Genomic DNA, 14,497 nt, shown 5'->3' on the forward strand with positions numbered 1-14,497 from the left:
AAGGTCAGTTTACCTCCCAGTCTGGCCTTTACTGCCACCTTAAAGATAGCATAAGCACCTAGGTGGTGGAGGCTGCACACAAATGGCACTTTGTTTGGAATCAGGAGATCTGGGCTCAAGTGTAGCTCAGCATCTTATAACCTGTGTGGTTTTGGGCTCCTTACTTGGCCTCCTTGGTCCTCTTTTTTTCATCTTTAAAAAGAGATTTGATTTATAAACACTGTCATTATTCATGTACAAAAAATTGAACCTTGACCTTAAACTCACACTATGCACAAAAATTAACTGAAGATGGATCAAAGTCCTAAATGTAAGCAATAAAACTGTAAAACCTAAGTTAGGCAAAGGTTTCTTCAATATGCTATTAAAAGCACTTTAAAGGGAAAAAATGAATAAATGGGACTTCATAAAAATTCAGAAACTTTGCTTTTAGAAAAGCACCATTAAGAAAATGAAAAGACAAGCCTCTGGGGGAAGTAATATAGGTCTGATAAAGGACCTGCATCTAGGGGCGCCTGGGTGGCTCAATTGGTTAAGCATCTGCCTTCGGCTCAGGTCATGATCCCAGAGTCCCAGGATCGAGCCCTGCATCGGGCTCCCTGCTCAGTGGGGAGACTGCTTCTCCCTCTGCCCCTCCCCCTGCTCATGCTCTTGCTCTCTCACTGTCTCTCTCAAATAAATAAATGAAGTCTTTTAAAAATAAATAAAGGACTTGCATCTAGCTATATAATGACCTCTTATAGCTTAGTAATATGACGAATAAAAGATGCAAAAGATTTGCGTGGCCTCATTACCAAAAAAGACATTGGGATGGCAAATAAGTACATAGAAAGATGCTTAACTTCATCAGACATTAGGGAAATCCAAATGAGGAATCACCACAAGCTCACCCTGTCATTTTTAGTTATATCTTTCAGTCTTTACCAAAACCCTTTAAATGGGGCCTTTGTTATTCCCGTTTTACAGAAAAGCATACTCATGTTCACACAGCCAAGATGCAGGGCGGCGGGCTTAAAACTCAGGCACTCTGGTTCTCGTGCCCACGTGCTACTGTGACTCTCACTGCACCGCCATGTTGGCTCCATGAGGGCAAGGACTTTGCCTGTCTTGTGCACTGCTGGAGCTCCAGAACCTAGCACATAGTAGGCTCTCATCATGCCTGTTGAATAAAAGCCAGCCAGTGCACAGTGGGGCTCAGTCAGCACTCGTTCCTACCATCACGGATGGATGGAGCCTTTGTGAATGGGCCAGCCGCATCCACTATAGTTTGGAATGTCCTTTCATGAGACCTTTCGTTTGGTCTCAGAAAACTCTACAAGTAGTCTTGGGTAGATCCTCTCCATCTTCCTCTTTGGCCCCTTCCTTCCTCTTTCTTCTCTTTCTTCTTTTCCTTTTCTCCAATGGGCTGAGGTGGCTTTACTTCACCTTGTCCATTGAGAGAAGACACATGGTGATGTTGACCTCCAGGACCAGCTGCCTGGCTTACCGGCATGGCGCCCCCAGGGACTGTGTGTGCAGACCCAGAAGCCTTCCTGGACTACCCCGAGGCCCCCGTTTCACCTGTGGCCAGCCTTTGTGGGCTTCACTGCCTTACACTGTGAGGGAGGCTGGCTGGCCCATTCCCTCCTGACCCGAGGAAGGTTTGTTAGTCCATCATCCACTGAGGAACACAAAATGCTCCTTTCTAAAAAAAGACCTAGAAGAGTCTAAGAATAGTCCCTGTGGAGAAAGAACACAGTGGGATCCAGGGCAAGCAGGGGTTAGCTAGGACCCACTTCCCTCAAGTTGAGGGTAAGAAAGATAGGACCACAAAGTTTGCTTCCTTTCCTGCTAAGAAGGGAAGATGGGCGTTAAGCTGGATTTGCTTTCAACTCTTGGATCAACATTGAGCCCGCCTTGTCTGCCAGGCCATATGGTTTGCAGAGAGGCAGCCGGGACTGGGTTTGGCAGATGGAGGGAGCTATGCTGAAAATGACAGAGTCTAGCAACTGGGGAGGCTGGGCACTGGCAAGCAAGAAACTGGGGACAAAGAAAACCTAAGAGAGTGGCAGGAGATGATGCAAATATTAATACTTTTCTGGTAAAAAAAGGGGGGAAAGCATTATTTGTCCTGGAGAGGACAGTATGGAGGAGTCCTGAAAAATGCTACTTGCACAGTGTGACCCCATATTGCCTAAGCTTTCTTTTTTCTTCCTTTTTGTTTTTTGGTCACATTTGTGTACTAGCTATATTGTATTTAGTTAATATTTTTTCTTTATACTGATTCTTGAAAAACTTAAATATATTTGTTTAAAAAGGAAAATATCATAGCTGCCACATGTGGAAAGTTTGTCATAATTGGATGGTGATCATAAGTACAAGTAAAAGGAAGATAATAGGTGATATTAAATTCTAACCAGATATATTGCCCACTGAAGACTCTGGATTTGAACCTACACTTTCTTAAAAAAAATAAGGGTGTTAAAGACATAACAGAATCAAAGTGGGACTTCTTTGATATTATCAGAAAGTTTAAAATAAAGGAACAGTTTTTCTCACTGGGTGAATCAATGTTGTTTAATGCAGCAGTATGTCAATGACGTGCGTTTCACTGGAACATTCTGGAAAACCTTGTGGGGGGGGGCAGAACAATCGTGGCCCTAGAATTAGAAGATGGTGGTCCAGCTCTAGCTCTGCCACCATCAGTGTGGACACATTTCTTTACTGTGGGTCTCAATTTTCTCATCTATTGGCAAAAATGGAGTTGAATTGGGGCACCTGGGTGGCTCAGTCGGTTAAGCGGCTGCCTTCGGCTCAGGTCATGATCCCAGGGTCCTGGGATCGAGCCCCACGTCGGGCTCCCTGCTCGGTGGAGAGTCTGCTTCTCCCTCTCCCTCTGCCTGCCTCTCTGCCTACTTGTGCTCTCTCTCTATCTCTCTGTCAAATAAATAAATAAAATCTTTAAAAAAAAAAAAATGGAGTTGAACTTCCCAAGAAATAGCAAACTGATCTCACCTTTTGGAGTTACATATTGAGAACTACATATTCTGAAGGTGTCTCCAGGCTTAGTGGGAAAGAATGCCATCATAGATTAGTGATGTCTGCCACAGGTGCCCCTCTGGGAATGATGAGGCACATATTGGCCATCTACTATTCTTAGATTAGAAAATCTCTAGGCTACCCCCTGATTCTGACAGCCTGTGGTTGCATGATTTCCCTAATCACTCAAGAACATATTTGGCTTGCTTATTTGCTCACAACTGATGGCAAAGCATGAAACAAGACAACTGTTGTGAATGATAGGCAAACAATTCAGTTCTGTCCACCAAGCACTCATTGGGCACCTATGTTGTACCAGGCCCTGAGCTGGGGATACAAAGATGAATAATAAGATTGAGTCCCCATCCTGGAAAAGCTTATAGTCCCGGGTGGTGTGGGAAGGGTTGGTGATAGACACATAAATGGATTTCACATAGGTTTCAACATGATGTACTAAATACTATGTTGGAGATATATGGGGGACGCCTGGGTAGCTCAGGACACACTCAGTCGACAGTTTCCGAGAACATATCCGGACATGAGGGTGATGATGTCAGCACTCTGGTAGTTCTCAAGGATTCATGGAAACTGATTCTTCTAGGTTGAATTGTGTCTCTCAAAAAGATACACTGAAGTCCTAACTCCAGAATGTGAACTTATTTGGAAATAGGATCTTTGTAAATTGTTATGGGGTGAATTGTTCCCCCTGCCAAATATATGGGAGTCCAAACCCCAGTATGTCAGAATGAAGACAGGGTTTTTACAGAGATAATTAAGTTAAAATAAGGCCAGTGGGGTAGACCCTACTCCAATATGACTGGTATCCATATCAAAAGGGGAAATTTGGACAGAGAAGCAGACATACATGAAGAAAGATGATGTGAAGACACAGAGAGAAGACAGCCATCTGAAAGAAGCCAGGGAAAGAGACCTGGAACAGACCCACAGATCTTTCCCTCATGGCTGGTATAAGGAACCAACCTTGTCTCTAGTGTGATTCTGGACTTCTAGTTTTACAACTGTAAGACAATGCATTTTGTGGTTGAAGCCATCCAGTTTGGGATACTTCGTTACAGCAGCTGTAGCAAACTAATACAGAGATGTAATTAAGTCAAGATGAGGTCATACTGAATTCAAGTGAACCCTAATCTATGACTGGGGCCCTCATAAGGAGAGGAAATTTGAGACACACACAAACACACACAGAAAAATGCCATGTGACAATGGAAGTAGAGATCATAGTGTTGCATCTACAAGCCAAGGAATGCCAAGGATTGCCAGCAATCACCAAAAGCTAGGAGAGTGCCCTCAGAGCCCTCCAGAAGGAACCAATCTTACCCACACCTTGATTCCAGACTTCTAACCTCCAGAACTGTGAGAAAATAAAATTTGCTTTAGTTCCCCACCCCACCCCCAACCCCCCACCACCAGCCTTGACAATGATTTGTTACGGCAGTCCTAGGGAGTGAAACTCACCGACCCTTTATCTTGCCCTCTCCTTCTACCCCATCCCACCTTCTGTTCCTCCTCCTTTGGGAAATCAACTCACAAAATAGATGACACAGGCTGTCAAGAGGAACACCATATTTATCAGATGAAAATGTGAGGAGATACTGTCTCATGCTTCCCCCAGTATCTTCTGTAACGACCATCTTTTCTCTCCGGCTTCCCCTCACACGTGGAGAGCTGAACAGCTCTGACCACTTCAGAAGAATGCACAAGTGGGTCTTGGTTTTGAGTTCATGAGGTGATGACGATGAGAGCAAGAGGACAGTGCAGTCATCTGTGCGGGCAAGTCACCAGAGACCGATGAGAACAGGGCCCTCTCGGTGGACATCACCTGGGTCAGGATCAGCCCTCCCCAGCTCCAGTCTGGCTTGTGCAAGACCCCCGACGCTCAGACACAAGCCAGGGGAGACCAAGTGAGGAGGGAGAGGCAGGCTTGACCGATCTTGCTTCCACCGCTAGCAGAATGAGACATATACCGGGGGCAAGGTGAGAAAAGGGACCCAGAATACAAATGAAGTTCAGTTGAGAAAATAAAGTGGCTTTTTTTTCTTCTTTTTACACTCCGAGATTGAGCCATATAGATACCTGCTGCAAGAATATGGCTCTTCTCTTTCCTCAGAGGGGACATAAACTCAGGAATGATTTGCATACGTGAGCTTTTTTTTTTTTTTTGGCAAACTTCTTGAAGTATAACATATATCCAAATCAAAAATAGACAGCTCAGTTAGTAGTCACAAGGCAAACTCCCCTGTGGAACCAGCACCCACACCACAGAATATTACAGGCACTGCCGGAGGCTTCCCATACCCCCTACCAATCACTCCGGTCCCCCCAAAGGGTGACCACTTTCCTGACTTCCAACACAGTTGTCTAGAGTGTCTTTAAACTTTGTATACATGGAATCAATGAAAAGGTATTTTGTGTCTGACTTCTTTTGCCCAGCGTGTTTGCGAGGGTCGTTCATGGTGTCACCTGCTGCGGCGGTTCATTTCCTTCCATGACTGTGAATATAGCAGTGTTCAGGTATCCCCTCGACTCCAGGCAGGCATGCGAGCCATTTCCAGGTTTGGGGAATTGCATGTAGCGCTGCCCTGAACACGCTTGTACATGTCTTTTGGTGCATAAAGTTGGGCATTTTTGTTGGGGATAATCGGAGGCGTGAAACTCTTGGGTTTATAAAGTAAGTGTATGGTTCAGCTTTAGCAGATATGCCAGTTTTCCAGACGGGTTGTACTGATGACACTCCCACCGGCAGTACACCAGAGTGTCAGTCTTTCCACATCCTTCCCAGCATTTGGTATTGCTTCTTTTTCATTTTAGCCATTCTAGTTTATGTTAACGATTTTAGTCAGCTTATTTCTAAGGTGAACACAAGTAGTGAGGCGGTAATTCCAACACTCTGCGTAACTGTTTCCTGTCGCTTCCTGTTGTAGGGGGCCCAATTCCCCTCCTCCACTCCCTCTGCTAGGGAATTTGTTTTGTTTTATTTTGTTTAAGATTTTATTTATTTATTTGAGAGAGAGAGAGCACAAGCAGGGGGAGGGACAGAAGGAGAGGGAGAAGCAGGTCCCCCGCTGAGCAGGAGCCTGACATGGGGCTCCATTCCAGGACCCTGGGATCATGATCCAAGCCAAAGGCAGATGCTTAACGGACTGAGCCACCGAGGCTCCCCTCTGCTAGGGAATTTGGGAAAACAGGAACAACTATGTTTTTACCATATCACAACTTTAAGAGGTGTCTTTCAAGATCATCTATCTCACCTACTCATCATTCAGATGAGAAAACCAACAAACAGGGGGAGAGTTTTCTAGAATCTTCCAGCCTGCTGATACCTGAAGCAGGACTAAGACTCAAGCCCCCGATCACAAATCCATTGTTTTTTCTACCTCCCTGTGCTGTTTCTTTATTATAATTTCCAAATTTCACTATCAAACTTGTCAGTTGAGGATATTCTTTAGAGAGACTAATGAATACATATCAGCCTATATCTAGACAGCCAACCCACCCATGCAGTCTAACCCTCTGGGTGGTGAATCCAGCCAGAGTGAGATTTTCTAGATAGAGTGGATGAGCTACATTTTTCAGCTTAGACGGCTGCTGAGGGATTGAGGTAAGACTGTATTTCAAAGCTTTTGGAAGCCTCTCTAATCCTCAGTTCTCATCAACCTCAGCATCTGCCCTCCAACTCTGTGCCCTAGTTCCTGAAAGAGCCATGAGATCAATCAGGATAGAGGGTGGTAATTGTGCACACACTCTCGCTCTCTCTCTCTCTCTCTCCCCACATCATGTGTCTTTTTATGTCAATAAACCGATCTAGTCACTTTTTTTTTATGTGAGGCTAGTACCAACACCTACGGAGAGCTTGCTACGGACGAGACATCGTATTATCTGATGCCCACAATAGCCCAATGAGGCCAGTGCTACTTTATCCTATTTTATCCCTATTTTAAAGATGAAGCATGGGCATCTTAAAGAAGTCAACTTGTCCAAAGACCTACTGTGAAATCATCAAGCCAGAGCTCAGACCCAAGAATCCAAGGCCACACTCTCAACCACACTCTGAAGCCTCCATTACCACAAACCGTCATCACAGGATTGAGTTTGGAGAACATACTGCCCAGGGCATGCCTTTCTTTAAGAAAACCATACAAAGGAAAATCTGAAGCTATAAAGAAGATGTGTTTCCTTGCAGAAGGAATGCAGTGTTGTTTAAATCCAGTGCTCCATCGGGAGCACTTCAAGTGTTTGTTTTCACAGAATTTACTACTTGACTTAGGGTCTTGGCAGAGTCAGGGAAACTCAGCCAAGGTGTTAGGGAACTTCTAGCCTCCAGTGATCATTGGGAAATTAAGATAAAGCATCTGTACATCAGAAGAGGGGCAGGAAAGCATCGTGTAATCATAGATTTTGAAGTTGCTTCACAGGCGGGAATACTTACAGGTGTAAAAAGTAGAGGGGAAAGACAATTGAATTACACAGGACAAGTTCACAGAAATAGAGGCATACATCCCTGCCATTCTTTTCCTGAGAGTAGAGAGGAACCCATGGCAGAATTATGGTGGGAGGCTGAACCCGGAGAAGTGAAATGTGTCTCTTGTGCTGATGGTGTTAGACAGAAGGATGTTTAGGAAAGAGTCAAGAACCTCTAAAAACTTACATGGAATATTGGCTGAGGGTAGAGGTCACTGCTTGACAGTCTGATTTTAAACCTTTGAAGCCAGCCTCCCACAGCATCCCTCATGGACTGCCACCACTCCTCTGCCTAAAACCTTTTGATGGTCTCCCATTGCCCTGAGAATAAACTCAAACCTCAGTACCCTGGCCTACGAGTCTACCCGATCTGGCTGCTGCTTGCTCCCCCTGACCCTTCTCATTTCTCATTCCATCCTCCCCTTTATTCCTCCAGCCACACTAGTCTTGTTTCTATTCCTTGAACATGCCATACTCGCACCTGACTCAGGTTTTTGCATTCATTGGTTCCTCTACTTGAAATGCTTTTTCTTGGCCTTGCATGACTGGCTCCTTCTCATCTTTCCAGTTTCAGCTCTGATTCATGGCCTTAGACAGCCTTGCATTTATCAGGTGATCCTACTGCCTTCATAGCACTTACCGTAATCTCTTATTACCTTGTCTAGGTATCTCTCTCCTTGTTTATTGCCTGTCTGTACCCACTAGATTTCAAGCACCAATGGGAGAAAAGAACTTGGTTTTTGTTGTTGTTGTTTTGTTTTGTTTTAACTCAGTGTCATAAGCACTTAGAACAATGCTGGGGATTGCCGGACATTAGACGTGAATTTGCTGAATGAATGAATAAACTACTAGTAGAACCAGATATCTCACTAACCAGGCAAAAAATATTCCAATCCCTAGTTCTTACTAGTAAACATTAGATTTAAAACAGAATAGAATAGAAGCTGTCCTTTTTTGAAAACCAGCCTAATCATTCTCTAAGGATCAGGAACATCATGTGTTCCTGATATAAACCCATTAAATACAAATATCTGAAATGCAATGAGATCAATTTCTGGAATGACGGTTTGAGGAGTTTTGTGAACCCTCTACCAGTGGAACTGGTGAAAATTATTAGAAATGACTATGTAAAGCCTCTGGAAATGGTCCTAAGAGCATATAGCAAATGAAGACACATCTGTTCAAAAAAAAAAAAAAAACTATGAAAATTTTGTAAGAAAAGTGAGAATCTGTGGTATTTGTAACAAAACCACTCCCTTCATCCCCATTCCAAACTCAGTAGGACTTCACTCCTGACTGTGCAGCCAAGAACAGTGAGTGAGGGACGGGAAAGGCGAGGTAGGGAAGATAGGTAGGAGGCTACGTGATCAGGCTCACCAAAAAACCCCAGAAATGCTGAGATGTAAGGAAACCAGAGATAAGGGAACGAACCAGACCACCCTGCCCTGGGCATCAGAAGTGGGTCTTTTTATGGCAGTCACATTGTGACCAACAAAGAATAACCTGACTGCAAAGAAGAAGCCATTAAAGATGTTATCACCAGCCCTTACTCAAACCAAGACATCACAGGAAGGATAGAGCCACAAGCTCCCTGGTCAGCTCTAGATAAAAGACTTGTCAGTGGAGGCCCACGTTGGCAACCTGTCGGGACCCTTCTCACTCCTGAGAGCTTTTTCTGTATCCTTGCTTAATAAAACTTCATTGCTTTACTCACTCTCCTTTGTCCATGAGATTCATTCTTCGACGCCATGAGACAAGAATCTCGCTCTCCTGCTTCAATAGGACTCCTACCCCCAGCTTCCACGTGGAGGGCTTCCTTCCCAGGAGGAGCAGGAAATCTACATTTCTCATCCTGTCTCCAGTGACCTGCTAAGTCCCAGCCCAGTGTGGTCTAGAGGTAGAGGCTCCCTTCTGCTTATCCCCCATCCATGGAATAAGGCTCCAGCTTGGGCATGCTGTGCTGAGAATCCTGGTGCTCTGGTGTTAGGAGTTAGTTGGACAGTTAGATAGCCGGGGCCAGGTCCCCAACAAGAAAATATGGAGTCAGGACAGCTAAGATAAAACAACACTAACATCCTGTTTTGCAGCTTAGACAGGACCACGCTAGCATTCTGTTTTGCAGCGTTTGCAGAAATGACTTCTGCAAAAAGTCCTAAAAAAATAAGGCAATTAACCACAAAACATTTGTCAATATCACAAGCAAGGGGCAGTTAAGACATAAGCCCTGAGATGTCAGCAAAAAAGACCATTAGCACGTGGACATTAACCTAATAGGTAGACAGGTATGTGACCAAAGCCCTGCTTGGCATGACTCAGCACACCTGATTGCTTAAGACAGTTCCCCAAAAGAGCACATAAAAACCCCTAAGCTTAGAAACTCCAAGGGCAACCCTCTCAGCCACCACTCCCTCTCTGGAAGCTTTATATTATTGCTAATAAACTTTGCTTTGCTGCCTACCACTCTTCATCTGGTCGACCTCTTCATTCTTCAAAGCGGCGTGACCAAGAACTGCGGGCACTAAAAGCGGAGAATTCCTGCAACAGTGGTCTCCCTTGCCCTGGATCATAAGTTGGGGTATCATGTCAAGAGAAGCAAGCCGAGAAGACCTCAGGTTACTGCACCCCCTCCACTGAGTGTTCAGTTTACAAAGTGGGATTGTTATTCCAAAGGAAGCATGACATTGTCTCCGCTCCCAGCTCCATAGCCCTGGTTCCAAAATTCTGCCTGGGGGAGAAACAGCCTATACAATGGATAGCACCTAATCTGTTCCCAAAGGTAACAAGTGTGGGATCCAAGCCTCAGGGTTCTCTCAAAAGCAGTGGAGGTAGTGGTGAAATGCAACTGGGAAGAGTCTGGGATTCAAGGAAGATACAGGCTAAACTGTGGACTGCTACCTTGTGGGAGAGTTAGGAAGAGAGATAGTTGGGAGGTGCCCTCCCAGAGTCAGAACACAAATCACTGACCTCAGGAACTGTTCCTTCAAAGGAGCCCAAATCTAATTGGATTAGTCTACAGGGCAATATATGCCAAGGGCATTGTTCAAAACAATAGGACAATCAGCTAGCAATCCGAGCAAGGGTCTTTCCCTAGCCCCTTTTTATTCATACGCTATCCTGTTTCATCCTCACGATCTTCCAGAAAGTCAGGTAGGTTTGAAGGATAGTTGGAAGAAAGGCAGGCAGGGACAAGGGGCCCCCCCACCCTAAGAGGAAACCACCCTTAAAAGGATTTTACACCACCCTGAAAGGAGCCCTCCACCCTTTTCCACGTGATATATAGATGACGAAAACCTGATTGGATGACAGGCGCAGGGAGGGTTAATCAGATTAAAACAGCCCGCCAACAAGCCATAAAAACCCCTAGACTTAGAAACTCCAGTGTCAACCCTCTCGAGTCCCCTCCCTCTTTGGGACCTTTGTATATCACTATACCATCACTCAATAAACCTTGCTTTGCTGCCCACCACTTTGTCTGGTCTATCTCTTCATTCTTCGAAGCGGCGTGACCAAGCACCTCAGGCACCGAAGGAGAGGAAATCCTGCAACAGGTCCTGTGTGTTGGAGATTTAAAAAGTTAGACTTTGGTAGGTAAGTGGCTCACATTCCACTGTTGAGCTTTCCACAAACTGTGTTGCTCAAAATTAAAACTGGATTCTGTGGTCAAAATCTTTTGGGGAAATGCAACATTTAAAACATATAACACGTGCTGAGCACCTCTTACAAGACAAGAACTGTGCAAGGTGACTTAGACATACTATCTCAATTAATTCTTTTGGCAACCCTGTGATATAGGTCCTGTTAGGATCAACTCATTCTTACAGGTAAGCAATCCAAATTTTGAAAAGTAAACTTTTCAATGACATGCAGCTGGTATGTGGTAGAACCAAGATTTGGATCCTGGGACTCTGCTTCCAAAGCCCACGCTTTTTATGAAAGAGCGCCACAAAGCTTAAGACTGTATGACTCTAGGACTTCTCAGAGCCTCTACTATACTAGAATGTATTGTGTAAACAAAATGTATTAGAACTTCCCAGAAAAGGGTCTAAAAATCATGGGCCACAGAACTCTATACACCATGTATCCAGCCAGACTTTGAAGTGCTAGTGTCCTAAGTAACACACTTGGGTTCCCTCTGCCATTCCCCAACTCTGAAGCCCTAATTCTTTTGGCTAATTCCTAACTGCCCCTCAAAACTTCAACACCTCATCCTCCAGGTAGCTTTTCTGGATCTCCAGGCCTGATTTTGGTGTCCCCTTCTGTGATCTCATATTGCTCTATGTAGTGATTCCCAACAGAGGGCAAAAGTGCCCTGTCCCCAGGGGACATTTGGCAATCTATGGAGACATTTTTAGTTGTCACAACTGGTGTGAGGGCAGGGCGCTATTGGCATTTGGTGAGTAGAAGGCAAAAATACTCTGAGTATCCTATAATGCATAGGAAACCCTTCTTCCCCCACAGCCAAGAATTAATCAGCCTAAAATGTCAAGAGGGCTGAGGTTGAGAGACCCTGCCCTCCATTGATTTCAGTCACTGACTTAGCACACTGCCTGAATTTTGTATTTACCAGTCTGTGTTGGTCCCTCACTCAACTGTCAGCTTCTTGACCAAAAATCAGGGCTTCTCAGAAAGCATAAGTCACTGGCAGATTGCAGCATAAACTGTTGAAGGAAAGAAGTTAATGATAAGTGGTAGCTAGCAGGTGCATCCAGGGGTGCTACCTATCCCATAGTCCTCCATTCTTGAGCACTCCTACGTATTACAGTGGCAGGTCCTGGCAGCCATATTTGTACTATTCTCGACTCTGCTGCTTTGTCTTAGATATTGGAACAGAGGTGGACACCAGTTCTCACCTTAGCCCATCATATTTCCTCTCCAGGGAATTTAGAATTGCTGCTAAAAGGCACTAGACAGTCTCTGCTGGTTACTTGAACTTGAAGGCTCTAGAGCAGCCATCTTTGGCCATGGCGTGTTAAAACTCTGATCAGAGGAGGAGGATGAATCCATGATGGATGGGTACAGACACAAGAAAATGTGGCATTCTGGGGACAGTAACTATGGTTTCCAATGGCTTTCCACTTGCCTGTTCCACTGAGCCCATGTGTGTCCCTCTTACACATCATTTTCCAGGGTTTCATTCTTACACCCCTATCATAAACTCCATTTTATTTTGGTCTGAGTGGGTTTCTGTTTACACAGAACCAAAGAGTCTTGATTAAGCTATGAGTCAGGAAACATAGCCCAATTTCTTTAGCCTTAAATACAAGGTTCTTCCTTCCCGCAAACCATGAGAGTTTGGAGGAGAAAAGGAAGAGCCCCAGAGAGTCCATGGAAGAGACGTTAGAAGGTACCTTTATCACCCCATTTTCAATGTTCTACAGAGGGTAGCTGGAAAGGCCATCCGTATTTTTATCCTATTTTTAGATGATTGCCCAGAAAGAGTGACTAATACCTGGGGGGCTTGCTTTAGACTCTAAACTATATAATGTTGCAGAGACATGAGCTCCCCTCTGTAAATGAAAAGCATTAACAATTTACTTCAGTTTCAATACATCAGAAGAGGCTCATGGAGGCAATTATTTGCTGAAGGGCACATGACCTTGTTGGACCTGACATTTATTTTATCTTCCTTTGAAAACAGTTAAGATTGCACAATTGATATTTTACACTTAGAATCTTTTGCTTCTTGGTGATTACCATAAAGAAATAATAATAATATTAATAAATTATTAAATCTAGACACTAGCTCAGAATAGACTAAGAATTTTTTTTTTTTTAAGGAAAACAGAGAAATAGAAAACTTCTTTGGCTGTACCAAGGTTTCAGGGATACAGCCACGCAAATGTGAAGCACCCTGATCTCCTCTAGCTGTGATGGCTGGAGAAGCAGGGAAGACGGCAGTCCCCACTACTGATGCTAGCTCAGCCATTGAGTTTGGCCTGAGAACAAATTCTGTCAGTGGTGTGTTTTCCAACACAGGGCTAGCCATTTCCCCGAAGTGGGCCTACCCTCTTCTGGTTCTTTGACCTCCTCCCATAAATCCGGGATTGTTTCCCAGAGAAATAGCTTTTACATTCCCCCACCTATTTTGTCCTTGATTTACCCAGCACAAATGCCACGTAACATTTACACTATGGATCAAGGACCCTCTGAGATCATCACCATTCTCTATGGCAAGACTGTGCATTTGTAAAAAGCTTGACTGCCTTCTTGTCGACAGCCAGCCATTTCTTCTTTCTCTACCCCATTTTTTTGGAGGGTAGGGGAAGGGTTAACTCATCATTGTTTCCAGATCTCAAAATAATTTTTTCCTAGTCTATTTTCTTTGGTGACCCCGCAACTCCAAACACCGTTCTCCTTGGTGCTCGTTGAATTATGATTAAAAAAAAAAAAAATCTTGTTTTCTTACAGCCTTTATTTTAGGCTATGGATCTTCATTAGTGCGGAGTGTACAGGGTGAGTCTCGGTTTGGCAAGTCTTTCCTTTCTGCTCCCTAAACCTCTGGTGTCAGGATTAGATGCGGAATAAAGAGTTCGAAACATTTTATTAACTTGGTAGTCAAACAATAATTTCCGATTCAGAATGCTTTCTATCTGCATGAAAGGATTTTGTACATTGATTAAAGAAAAAAGAATAGGGAAAAAAATAAGATGATTCCTTGGATGTAAGGCCAATAATCAGAATCCAAATTTCTTTGACTCTCTGGAGAAAAATCCCATGCTAGCTCACTCACATTTTTTTTTCTTTCAGAAGCCTGTATTAGAATGTGGAGAAGCAGCAGTGGGAGGAAAAAAAGTCTATAATTTTAATGGGACTGCGGAGACCACTTTGAAATATTGAACATCTCCATGAGCACAAATATAATAGCTTCCACCTGATGGCAGAGTCGCTCGTTCTCTTTAAGGATCCAAGCGTGTAGGTAAGTTTTCCTGACGTTGAGCGCGACTGGGTCCTTTGGAACACCGAAGGATGTCACTCGCAGGGCACGGGTGGCTCCCTGGTC

General features: G+C 44.2%; 1 long non-coding RNA gene across 1 annotated transcript in view; it reads left to right on the forward strand.

The window, feature by feature from the left end:
* Positions 1-14,497, forward strand: part of LOC144380955 (uncharacterized) — an 81,978-nt gene that overhangs the window by 67,345 nt on the left and 136 nt on the right. Inside the window, exon 2 of the long non-coding RNA XR_013445314.1 lies at positions 14,245-14,413. This is a non-coding gene — a long non-coding RNA (uncharacterized LOC144380955). The remainder of the gene's footprint in view (positions 1-14,244; positions 14,414-14,497) is intronic.

This window comes from Halichoerus grypus, chromosome 2 (genome assembly GCF_964656455.1).
Source record: "Halichoerus grypus chromosome 2, mHalGry1.hap1.1, whole genome shotgun sequence".
NCBI lineage: Eukaryota > Metazoa > Chordata > Mammalia > Carnivora > Phocidae > Halichoerus > Halichoerus grypus.